General features: G+C 46.6%; 27 non-coding genes across 27 annotated transcripts; all 27 read right to left on the bottom strand.

The window, feature by feature from the left end:
• Positions 1-17: 17 nt before the first annotated feature.
• TRNAV-AAC (transfer RNA valine (anticodon AAC)) lies at positions 18-90 on the bottom strand. Its single transcript has one exon. It is a non-coding gene; the product is annotated as a tRNA-Val (tRNA).
• A 598-nt stretch (positions 91-688) lies between these two features.
• On the bottom strand, positions 689-761 carry TRNAV-CAC (transfer RNA valine (anticodon CAC)). The gene has a single exon. It is a non-coding gene; the product is annotated as a tRNA-Val (tRNA).
• Positions 762-878: 117 nt separating this feature from the next.
• TRNAV-UAC (transfer RNA valine (anticodon UAC)) lies at positions 879-951 on the bottom strand. The gene has a single exon. It is a non-coding gene; the product is annotated as a tRNA-Val (tRNA).
• Positions 952-1,069: 118 nt separating this feature from the next.
• TRNAV-AAC (transfer RNA valine (anticodon AAC)) lies at positions 1,070-1,142 on the bottom strand. Its single transcript has one exon. It is a non-coding gene; the product is annotated as a tRNA-Val (tRNA).
• A 598-nt stretch (positions 1,143-1,740) lies between these two features.
• Positions 1,741-1,813, bottom strand: TRNAV-CAC (transfer RNA valine (anticodon CAC)). Its single transcript has one exon. It is a non-coding gene; the product is annotated as a tRNA-Val (tRNA).
• A 117-nt stretch (positions 1,814-1,930) lies between these two features.
• On the bottom strand, positions 1,931-2,003 carry TRNAV-UAC (transfer RNA valine (anticodon UAC)). Its single transcript has one exon. It is a non-coding gene; the product is annotated as a tRNA-Val (tRNA).
• A 119-nt stretch (positions 2,004-2,122) lies between these two features.
• Positions 2,123-2,195, bottom strand: TRNAV-AAC (transfer RNA valine (anticodon AAC)). The gene has a single exon. It is a non-coding gene; the product is annotated as a tRNA-Val (tRNA).
• A 598-nt stretch (positions 2,196-2,793) lies between these two features.
• Positions 2,794-2,866, bottom strand: TRNAV-CAC (transfer RNA valine (anticodon CAC)). The gene has a single exon. It is a non-coding gene; the product is annotated as a tRNA-Val (tRNA).
• A 117-nt stretch (positions 2,867-2,983) lies between these two features.
• Positions 2,984-3,056, bottom strand: TRNAV-UAC (transfer RNA valine (anticodon UAC)). Its single transcript has one exon. It is a non-coding gene; the product is annotated as a tRNA-Val (tRNA).
• A 119-nt stretch (positions 3,057-3,175) lies between these two features.
• On the bottom strand, positions 3,176-3,248 carry TRNAV-AAC (transfer RNA valine (anticodon AAC)). Its single transcript has one exon. It is a non-coding gene; the product is annotated as a tRNA-Val (tRNA).
• Positions 3,249-3,846: 598 nt separating this feature from the next.
• Positions 3,847-3,919, bottom strand: TRNAV-CAC (transfer RNA valine (anticodon CAC)). Its single transcript has one exon. It is a non-coding gene; the product is annotated as a tRNA-Val (tRNA).
• Positions 3,920-4,036: 117 nt separating this feature from the next.
• TRNAV-UAC (transfer RNA valine (anticodon UAC)) lies at positions 4,037-4,109 on the bottom strand. Its single transcript has one exon. It is a non-coding gene; the product is annotated as a tRNA-Val (tRNA).
• A 119-nt stretch (positions 4,110-4,228) lies between these two features.
• TRNAV-AAC (transfer RNA valine (anticodon AAC)) lies at positions 4,229-4,301 on the bottom strand. Its single transcript has one exon. It is a non-coding gene; the product is annotated as a tRNA-Val (tRNA).
• Positions 4,302-4,899: 598 nt separating this feature from the next.
• Positions 4,900-4,972, bottom strand: TRNAV-CAC (transfer RNA valine (anticodon CAC)). Its single transcript has one exon. It is a non-coding gene; the product is annotated as a tRNA-Val (tRNA).
• A 117-nt stretch (positions 4,973-5,089) lies between these two features.
• Positions 5,090-5,162, bottom strand: TRNAV-UAC (transfer RNA valine (anticodon UAC)). Its single transcript has one exon. It is a non-coding gene; the product is annotated as a tRNA-Val (tRNA).
• A 118-nt stretch (positions 5,163-5,280) lies between these two features.
• TRNAV-AAC (transfer RNA valine (anticodon AAC)) lies at positions 5,281-5,353 on the bottom strand. The gene has a single exon. It is a non-coding gene; the product is annotated as a tRNA-Val (tRNA).
• A 598-nt stretch (positions 5,354-5,951) lies between these two features.
• TRNAV-CAC (transfer RNA valine (anticodon CAC)) lies at positions 5,952-6,024 on the bottom strand. The gene has a single exon. It is a non-coding gene; the product is annotated as a tRNA-Val (tRNA).
• A 117-nt stretch (positions 6,025-6,141) lies between these two features.
• On the bottom strand, positions 6,142-6,214 carry TRNAV-UAC (transfer RNA valine (anticodon UAC)). The gene has a single exon. It is a non-coding gene; the product is annotated as a tRNA-Val (tRNA).
• Positions 6,215-6,332: 118 nt separating this feature from the next.
• TRNAV-AAC (transfer RNA valine (anticodon AAC)) lies at positions 6,333-6,405 on the bottom strand. The gene has a single exon. It is a non-coding gene; the product is annotated as a tRNA-Val (tRNA).
• A 598-nt stretch (positions 6,406-7,003) lies between these two features.
• Positions 7,004-7,076, bottom strand: TRNAV-CAC (transfer RNA valine (anticodon CAC)). Its single transcript has one exon. It is a non-coding gene; the product is annotated as a tRNA-Val (tRNA).
• Positions 7,077-7,193: 117 nt separating this feature from the next.
• TRNAV-UAC (transfer RNA valine (anticodon UAC)) lies at positions 7,194-7,266 on the bottom strand. The gene has a single exon. It is a non-coding gene; the product is annotated as a tRNA-Val (tRNA).
• A 119-nt stretch (positions 7,267-7,385) lies between these two features.
• On the bottom strand, positions 7,386-7,458 carry TRNAV-AAC (transfer RNA valine (anticodon AAC)). Its single transcript has one exon. It is a non-coding gene; the product is annotated as a tRNA-Val (tRNA).
• A 598-nt stretch (positions 7,459-8,056) lies between these two features.
• On the bottom strand, positions 8,057-8,129 carry TRNAV-CAC (transfer RNA valine (anticodon CAC)). The gene has a single exon. It is a non-coding gene; the product is annotated as a tRNA-Val (tRNA).
• Positions 8,130-8,246: 117 nt separating this feature from the next.
• Positions 8,247-8,319, bottom strand: TRNAV-UAC (transfer RNA valine (anticodon UAC)). The gene has a single exon. It is a non-coding gene; the product is annotated as a tRNA-Val (tRNA).
• Positions 8,320-8,438: 119 nt separating this feature from the next.
• TRNAV-AAC (transfer RNA valine (anticodon AAC)) lies at positions 8,439-8,511 on the bottom strand. Its single transcript has one exon. It is a non-coding gene; the product is annotated as a tRNA-Val (tRNA).
• Positions 8,512-9,109: 598 nt separating this feature from the next.
• Positions 9,110-9,182, bottom strand: TRNAV-UAC (transfer RNA valine (anticodon UAC)). Its single transcript has one exon. It is a non-coding gene; the product is annotated as a tRNA-Val (tRNA).
• A 118-nt stretch (positions 9,183-9,300) lies between these two features.
• TRNAV-AAC (transfer RNA valine (anticodon AAC)) lies at positions 9,301-9,373 on the bottom strand. The gene has a single exon. It is a non-coding gene; the product is annotated as a tRNA-Val (tRNA).
• Positions 9,374-9,689: the final 316 nt, after the last annotated feature.

Here is a 9,689-nt window from a genome sequence, read left to right as displayed (position 1 = left end):
ACAAACGAGGTGCATTGTGTTTCTGCCCGGTTTCGAACCAGGGACCTTTCGCGTGTTAGGCGAACGTGATAACCACTACACTACAGAAACCCTCCACAGCTGCCTGCTTTCGGACGTGAGGTCGGAAGCACTGGTCACCTCGTGGGTTACTTTTTGTTTCTGTTTTTTTCATAGCTTGAGTTTCCTTTACCTTCCTTGCAGATTAAAACATTCTCAAAACAGCCGCTACTGCCAAGAAACTGTGAGTCATATACGTCAGCTCTAGCTTTTCTACACCTGTTTCTCAACAGCTCAGCTGAAGATATACACCAATGGTCTTCAGGTTTTCCAGGTCAGCTGACTAGGCAGGAGAGCCAAAGTCCACATTCCCATTGCCTTTGGGTCCAGAAAGTAAGTATATCTAAACACTTAGAGCAATAGGCAGCAGGTTTTGCTGCTCAACTCACATAGGGTCTGCAGTGAAAATTTCCCTGTGTGGGACAAGATAACCAGCTCACCTAAAAGCTTCAAGCAAGGGTTTTCAAGTACTCCTTGTCAACTCACACTCCAGGAGATGAAGAACTGACATTGTGGGGAATGCACGGAAACTCTGACGGAGATGTGCAAATTTCACGTACGGCTGTTACACGGGAAAGGCGTGGGACAAGTGTTGAGTCAACCTATGCGGGAAAAAGTTAAAGGTAAGCATTGTTTCTGCCCGGTTTCGAACCGGGGACCTTTCGCGTGTGAGGCGAACGTGATAACCACTACACTACAGAAACCCATTCTTGCTAGTTTTTGTGTCTTCCAAGCTGTAGGTCTATGCTAAAGTACAATGGGTGAAAAAAGCAGAGGAAAGCGGCGTAGACTGTGGCTAAAAGCACAAGTGAGGTGCATTGTGTTTCTGCCCGGTTTCGAACTGGGGACCTTTCGCGTGTAAGGCGAACGTGATAACCACTACACTACAGAAACCTAATCTTGGGAATTTTTTGTGTCTTCCAACCTGAAAGTCTATGCTAAAGTACAATGGGTGAAAAAAGCAGCGGAAAGCGGCGTAGACTGTGGCTAAAAGCACAAATGAGGTGCATTGTGTTTCTGCCCGGTTTCGAACCGGGGACCTTTCGCGTGTTAGGCGAACGTGATAACCACTACACTACAGAAACCCACCACGGCTGCCTGCTTTCGGACGTGAGGTCGGAAGCACTGGTCACCTCGTGGGTTACTTTTTGTTTCTGGTTTTTTCATAGCTTGAGTTTCCTTTACCTTCCTTGCAGATTAAAACATTCTCAAAACAGCCGCTACTGCCAAGAAACTGTGAGTCATATACGTCAGCTCTAGCTTTTCTACACCTGTTTCTCAACAGCTCAGCTGAAGATATACACCAATGGTCTTCAGGTTTTCCAGGTCAGCTGACTAGGCAGGAGAGCCAAAGTCCACATTCCCATTGCCTTTGGGTCCAGAAAGTAAGTATATCTAAACACTTAGAGCAATAGGCAGCAGGTTTTGCTGCTCAACTCACATAGGGTCTGCAGTGAAAATTTCCCTGTGTGGGACAAGATAACCAGCTCACCTAAAAGCTTCAAGCAAGGGTTTTCAAGTACTCCTTGTCAACTCACACTCCAGGAGATGAAGAACTGACATTGTGGGGAATGCACGGAAACTCTGACGGAGATGTGCAAATTTCACGTACGGCTGTTACACGGGAAAGGCGTGGGACAAGTGTTGAGTCAACCTATGCGGGAAAAAGTTAAAGGTAAGCATTGTTTCTGCCCGGTTTCGAACCGGGGACCTTTTGCGTGTGAGGCGAATGTGATAACCACTACACTACAGAAACCCTATCTTGCTAGTTTTTGTGTCTTCCAAGCTGTAGGTCTATGCTAAAGTACAATGGGTGAAAAAAGCAGAGGAAAGCGGCGTAGACTGTGGCTAAAAGCACAAACGAGGCGCATTGGGTTTCTGCCCGGTTTCGAACCGGGGACCTTTCGCGTGTAAGGCAAACGTGATAACCACTACACTACAGAAACCTAATCTTGGGATTTTTTTCGTGTCTTCCAACCTGAAAGTCTATGCTAAAGTACAATGGGTGAAAAAAGCAGCGGAAAGCGGCGTAGACTGTGGCTAAAAGCACAAACGAGGTGCATTGTGTTTCTGCCCGGTTTCGAACCGGGGACCTTTCGCGTGTTAGGCGAACGTGATAACCACTACACTACAGAAACCCACCACGGCTGCCTGCTTTCGGACGTGAGGTCGGAAGCACTGGTCACCTCGTGGGTTACTTTTTGTTTCTGGTTTTTTCATAGCTTGAGTTTCCTTTACCTTCCTTGCAGATTAAAACATTCTCAAAACAGCCGCTACTGCCAAGAAACTGTGAGTCATATACGTCAGCTCTAGCTTTTCTACACCTGTTTCTCAACAGCTCAGCTGAAGATATACACCAATGGTCTTCAGGTTTTCCAGGTCAGCTGACTAGGCAGGAGAGCCAAAGTCCACATTCCCATTGCCTTTGGGTCCAGAAAGTAAGTATATCTAAACACTTAGAGCAATAGGCAGCAGGTTTTGCTGCTCAACTCACATAGGGTCTGCAGTGAAAATTTCCCTGTGTGGGACAAGATAACCAGCTCACCTAAAAGCTTCAAGCAAGGGTTTTCAAGTACTCCTTGTCAACTCACACTCCAGGAGATGAAGAACTGACATTGTGGGGAATGCACGGAAACTCTGACGGAGATGTGCAAATTTCACGTACGGCTGTTACACGGGAAAGGCGTGGGACAAGTGTTGAGTCAACCTATGCGGGAAAAAGTTAAAGGTAAGCATTGTTTCTGCCCGGTTTCGAACCGGGGACCTTTTGCGTGTGAGGCGAATGTGATAACCACTACACTACAGAAACCCTATCTTGCTAGTTTTTGTGTCTTCCAAGCTGTAGGTCTATGCTAAAGTACAATGGGTGAAAAAAGCAGAGGAAAGCGGCGTAGACTGTGGCTAAAAGCACAAACGAGGTGCATTGGGTTTCTGCCCGGTTTCGAACCGGGGACCTTTCGCGTGTAAGGCAAACGTGATAACCACTACACTACAGAAACCTAATCTTGGGATTTTTTTTGTGTCTTCCAACCTGAAAGTCTATGCTAAAGTACAATGGGTGAAAAAAGCAGCGGAAAGCGGCGTAGACTGTGGCTAAAAGCACAAACGAGGTGCATTGTGTTTCTGCCCGGTTTCGAACCGGGGACCTTTCGCGTGTTAGGCGAACGTGATAACCACTACACTACAGAAACCCACCACGGCTGCCTGCTTTCGGACGTGAGGTCGGAAGCACTGGTCACCTCGTGGGTTACTTTTTGTTTCTGGTTTTTTCATAGCTTGAGTTTCCTTTACCTTCCTTGCAGATTAAAACATTCTCAAAACAGCCGCTACTGCCAAGAAACTGTGAGTCATATACGTCAGCTCTAGCTTTTCTACACCTGTTTCTCAACAGCTCAGCTGAAGATATACACCAATGGTCTTCAGGTTTTCCAGGTCAGCTGACTAGGCAGGAGAGCCAAAGTCCACATTCCCATTGCCTTTGGGTCCAGAAAGTAAGTATATCTAAACACTTAGAGCAATAGGCAGCAGGTTTTGCTGCTCAACTCACATAGGGTCTGCAGTGAAAATTTCCCTGTGTGGGACAAGATAACCAGCTCACCTAAAAGCTTCAAGCAAGGGTTTTCAAGTACTCCTTGTCAACTCACACTCCAGGAGATGAAGAACTGACATTGTGGGGAATGCACGGAAACTCTGACGGAGATGTGCAAATTTCACGTACGGCTGTTACACGGGAAAGGCGTGGGACAAGTGTTGAGTCAACCTATGCGGGAAAAAGTTAAAGGTAAGCATTGTTTCTGCCCGGTTTAGAACCGGGGACCTTTCGCGTGTGAGGCGAACGTGATAACCACTACACTACAGAAACCCATTCTTGCTAGTTTTTGTGTCTTCCAAGCTGTAGGTCTATGCTAAAGTACAATGGGTGAAAAAAGCAGAGGAAAGCGGCGTAGACTGTGGCTAAAAGCACAAATGAGGTGCATTGTGTTTCTGCCCGGTTTCGAACCGGGGACCTTTCGCATGTAAGACGAACGTGATAACCACTACACTACAGAAACCTAATCTTGGGATTTTTTTTGTGTCTTCCAACCTGAAAGTCTATGCTAAAGTACAATGGGTGAAAAAAGCAGCGGAAAGCGGCGTAGACTGTGGCTAAAAGCACAAACGAGGTGCATTGTGTTTCTGCCCGGTTTCGAACCGGGGACCTTTCGCGTGTTAGGCGAACGTGATAACCACTACACTACAGAAACCCACCACGGCTGCCTGCTTTCGGACGTGAGGTCGGAAGCACTGGTCACCTCGTGGGTTACTTTTTGTTTCTGGTTTTTTCATAGCTTGAGTTTCCTTTACCTTCCTTGCAGATTAAAACATTCTCAAAACAGCCGCTACTGCCAAGAAACTGTGAGTCATATACGTCAGCTCTAGCTTTTCTACACCTGTTTCTCAACAGCTCAGCTGAAGATATACACCAATGGTCTTCAGGTTTTCCAGGTCAGCTGACTAGGCAGGAGAGCCAAAGTCCACATTCCCATTGCCTTTGGGTCCAGAAAGTAAGTATATCTAAACACTTAGAGCAATAGGCAGCAGGTTTTGCTGCTCAACTCACATAGGGTCTGCAGTGAAAATTTCCCTGTGTGGGACAAGATAACCAGCTCACCTAAAAGCTTCAAGCAAGGGTTTTCAAGTACTCCTTGTCAACTCACACTCCAGGAGATGAAGAACTGACATTGTGGGGAATGCACGGAAACTCTGACGGAGATGTGCAAATTTCACGTACGGCTGTTACACGGGAAAGGCGTGGGACAAGTGTTGAGTCAACCTATGCGGGAAAAAGTTAAAGGTAAGCATTGTTTCTGCCCGGTTTCGAACCGGGGACCTTTCGCGTGTGAGGCGAACGTGATAACCACTACACTACAGAAACCCATTCTTGCTAGTTTTTGTGTCTTCCAAGCTGTAGGTCTATGCTAAAGTACAATGGGTGAAAAAAGCAGAGGAAAGCGGCGTAGACTGTGGCTAAAAGCACAAATGAGGTGCATTGTGTTTCTGCCCGGTTTCGAACTGGGGACCTTTCGCGTGTAAGGCGAACGTGATAACCACTACACTACAGAAACCTAATCTTGGGAATTTTTTGTGTCTTCCAACCTGAAAGTCTATGCTAAAGTACAATGGGTGAAAAAAGCAGCGGAAAGCGGCGTAGACTGTGGCTAAAAGCACAAATGAGGTGCATTGTGTTTCTGCCCGGTTTCGAACCGGGGACCTTTCGCGTGTTAGGCGAACGTGATAACCACTACACTACAGAAACCCACCACGGCTGCCTGCTTTCGGACGTGAGGTCGGAAGCACTGGTCACCTCGTGGGTTACTTTTTGTTTCTGGTTTTTTCATAGCTTGAGTTTCCTTTACCTTCCTTGCAGATTAAAACATTCTCAAAACAGCCGCTACTGCCAAGAAACTGTGAGTCATATACGTCAGCTCTAGCTTTTCTACACCTGTTTCTCAACAGCTCAGCTGAAGATATACACCAATGGTCTTCAGGTTTTCCAGGTCAGCTGACTAGGCAGGAGAGCCAAAGTCCACATTCCCATTGCCTTTGGGTCCAGAAAGTAAGTATATCTAAACACTTAGAGCAATAGGCAGCAGGTTTTGCTGCTCAACTCACATAGGGTCTGCAGTGAAAATTTCCCTGTGTGGGACAAGATAACCAGCTCACCTAAAAGCTTCAAGCAAGGGTTTTCAAGTACTCCTTGTCAACTCACACTCCAGGAGATGAAGAACTGACATTGTGGGGAATGCACGGAAACTCTGACGGAGATGTGCAAATTTCACGTACGGCTGTTACACGGGAAAGGCGTGGGACAAGTGTTGAGTCAACCTATGCGGGAAAAAGTTAAAGGTAAGCATTGTTTCTGCCCGGTTTCGAACCGGGGACCTTTCGCGTGTGAGGCGAACGTGATAACCACTACACTACAGAAACCCATTCTTGCTAGTTTTTGTGTCTTCCAAGCTGTAGGTCTATGCTAAAGTACAATGGGTGAAAAAAGCAGAGGAAAGCGGCGTAGACTGTGGCTAAAAGCACAATTGAGGTGCATTGTGTTTCTGCCCGGTTTCGAACTGGGGACCTTTCGCGTGTAAGGCGAACGTGATAACCACTACACTACAGAAACCTAATCTAGGGAATTTTTTGTGTCTTCCAACCTGAAAGTCTATGCTAAAGTACAATGGGTGAAAAAAGCAGCGGAAAGCGGCGTAGACTGTGGCTAAAAGCACAAATGAGGTGCATTGTGTTTCTGCCCGGTTTCGAACCGGGGACCTTTCGCGTGTTAGGCGAACGTGATAACCACTACACTACAGAAACCCACCACGGCTGCCTGCTTTCGGACGTGAGGTCGGAAGCACTGGTCACCTCGTGGGTTACTTTTTGTTTCTGGTTTTTTCATAGCTTGAGTTTCCTTTACCTTCCTTGCAGATTAAAACATTCTCAAAACAGCCGCTACTGCCAAGAAACTGTGAGTCATATACGTCAGCTCTAGCTTTTCTACACCTGTTTCTCAACAGCTCAGCTGAAGATATACACCAATGGTCTTCAGGTTTTCCAGGTCAGCTGACTAGGCAGGAGAGCCAAAGTCCACATTCCCATTGCCTTTGGGTCCAGAAAGTAAGTATATCTAAACACTTAGAGCAATAGGCAGCAGGTTTTGCTGCTCAACTCACATAGGGTCTGCAGTGAAAATTTCCCTGTGTGGGACAAGATAACCAGCTCACCTAAAAGCTTCAAGCAAGGGTTTTCAAGTACTCCTTGTCAACTCACACTCCAGGAGATGAAGAACTGACATTGTGGGGAATGCACGGAAACTCTGACGGAGATGTGCAAATTTCACGTACGGCTGTTACACGGGAAAGGCGTGGGACAAGTGTTGAGTCAACCTATGCGGGAAAAAGTTAAAGGTAAGCATTGTTTCTGCCCGTTTTTGAACCGGGGACCTTTCGCGTGTGAGGCGAATGTGATAACCACTACACTACAGAAACCCTATCTTGCTAGTTTTTGTGTCTTCCAAGCTGTAGGTCTATGCTAAAGTACAATGGGTGAAAAAAGCAGAGGAAAGCGGCGTAGACTGTGGCTAAAAGCACAAACGAGGTGCATTGTGTTTCTGCCCGGTTTCGAACCGGGGACCTTTCGCGTGTAAGGCGAACGTGATAACCACTACACTACAGAAACCTAATCTTGGGATTTTTTTTGTGTCTTCCAACCTGAAAGTCTATGCTAAAGTACAATGGGTGAAAAAAGCAGCGGAAAGCGGCGTAGACTGTGGCTAAAAGCACAAACGAGGTGCATTGTGTTTCTGCCCGGTTTCGAACCGGGGACCTTTCGCGTGTTAGGCGAACGTGATAACCACTACACTACAGAAACCCACCACGGCTGCCTGCTTTCGGACGTGAGGTCGGAAGCACTGGTCACCTCGTGGGTTACTTTTTGTTTCTGGTTTTTTCATAGCTTGAGTTTCCTTTACCTTCCTTGCAGATTAAAACATTCTCAAAACAGCCGCTACTGCCAAGAAACTGTGAGTCATATACGTCAGCTCTAGCTTTTCTACACCTGTTTCTCAACAGCTCAGCTGAAGATATACACCAATGGTCTTCAGGTTTTCCAGGTCAGCTGACTAGGCAGGAGAGCCAAAGTCCACATTCCCATTGCCTTTGGGTCCAGAAAGTAAGTATATCTAAACACTTAGAGCAATAGGCAGCAGGTTTTGCTGCTCAACTCACATAGGGTCTGCAGTGAAAATTTCCCTGTGTGGGACAAGATAACCAGCTCACCTAAAAGCTTCAAGCAAGGGTTTTCAAGTACTCCTTGTCAACTCACACTCCAGGAGATGAAGAACTGACATTGTGGGGAATGCACGGAAACTCTGACGGAGATGTTCAAATTTCACGTACGGCTGTTACACGGGAAAGGCGTGGGACAAGTGTTGAGTCAACCTATGCGGGAAAAAGTTAATGGTAAGCATTGTTTCTGCCCGGTTTAGAACCGGGGACCTTTCGCGTGTGAGGCGAACGTGATAACCACTACACTACAGAAACCCATTCTTGCTAGTTTTTGTGTCTTCCAAGCTGTAGGTCTATGCTAAAGTACAATGGGTGAAAAAAGCAGAGGAAAGCGGCGTAGACTGTGGCTAAAAGCACAAATGAGGTGCATTGTGTTTCTGCCCGGTTTCGAACCGGGGACCTTTCGCGTGTAAGGCAAACGTGATAACCACTACACTACAGAAACCTAATCTTGGGATTTTTTTTGTGTCTTCCAACCTGAAAGTCTATGCTAAAGTACAATGGGTGAAAAAAGCAGCGGAAAGCGGCGTAGACTGTGGCTAAAAGCACAAACGAGGTGCATTGTGTTTCTGCCCGGTTTCGAACCAGGGACCTTTCGCGTGTTAGGCGAACGTGATAACCACTACACTACAGAAACCCTCCACAGCTGCCTGCTTTCGGACGTGAGGTCGGAAGCACTGGTCACCTCGTGGGTTACTTTTTGTTTCTGTTTTTTTCATAGCTTGAGTTTCCTTTACCTTCCTTGCAGATTAAAACATTCTCAAAACAGCCGCTACTGCCAAGAAACTGTGAGTCATATACGTCAGCTCTAGCTTTTCTACACCTGTTTCTCAACAGCTCAGCTGAAGATATACACCAATGGTCTTCAGGTTTTCCAGGTCAGCTGACTAGGCAGGAGAGCCAAAGTCCACATTCCCATTGCCTTTGGGTCCAGAAAGTAAGTATATCTAAACACTTAGAGCAATAGGCAGCAGGTTTTGCTGCTCAACTCACATAGGGTCTGCAGTGAAAATTTCCCTGTGTGGGACAAGATAACCAGCTCACCTAAAAGCTTCAAGCAAGGGTTTTCAAGTACTCCTTGTCAACTCACACTCCAGGAGATGAAGAACTGACATTGTGGGGAATGCACGGAAACTCTGACGGAGATGTGCAAATTTCACGTACGGCTGTTACACGGGAAAGGCGTGGGACAAGTGTTGAGTCAACCTATGCGGGAAAAAGTTAAAGGTAAGCATTGTTTCTGCCCGGTTTCGAACCGGGGACCTTTGGCGTGTAAGGCGAACGTGATAACCACTACACTACAGAAACCTAATCTTGGGAACTTTTTGTGTCTTCCAACCTGAAAGTCTATGCTAAAGTACAATGGGTGAAAAAAGCAGCGGAAAGCGGCGTAGACTGTGGCTAAAAGCACAAATGAGGTGCATTGTGTTTCTGCCCGGTTTCGAACCGGGGACCTTTCGCGTGTTAGGCGAACGTGATAACCACTACACTACAGAAACCCACCACGGCTGCCTGCTTTCGGACGTGAGGTCGGAAGCACTGGTCACCTCGTGGGTTACTTTTTGTTTCTGGTTTTTTCATAGCTTGAGTTTCCTTTACCTTCCTTGCAGATTAAAACATTCTCAAAACAGCCGCTACTGCCAAGAAACTGTGAGTCATATACGTCAGCTCTAGCTTTTCTACACCTGTTTCTCAACAGCTCAGCTGAAGATATACACCAATGGTCTTCAGGTTTTCCAGGTCAGCTGACTAGGCAGGAGAGCCAAAGTCCACATTCCCATTGCCTTTGGGTCCAGAAAGTAAGTATATCTAAAC

Source organism: Staurois parvus, unplaced genomic scaffold (genome assembly GCF_062004578.1).
Source record: "Staurois parvus isolate SC_StPar_1 unplaced genomic scaffold, SC_StPar_1.0 ptg000025l, whole genome shotgun sequence".
Lineage (NCBI taxonomy): Eukaryota > Metazoa > Chordata > Amphibia > Anura > Ranidae > Staurois > Staurois parvus.
This window is presented reverse-complemented; position numbering and strand designations above follow the sequence as displayed.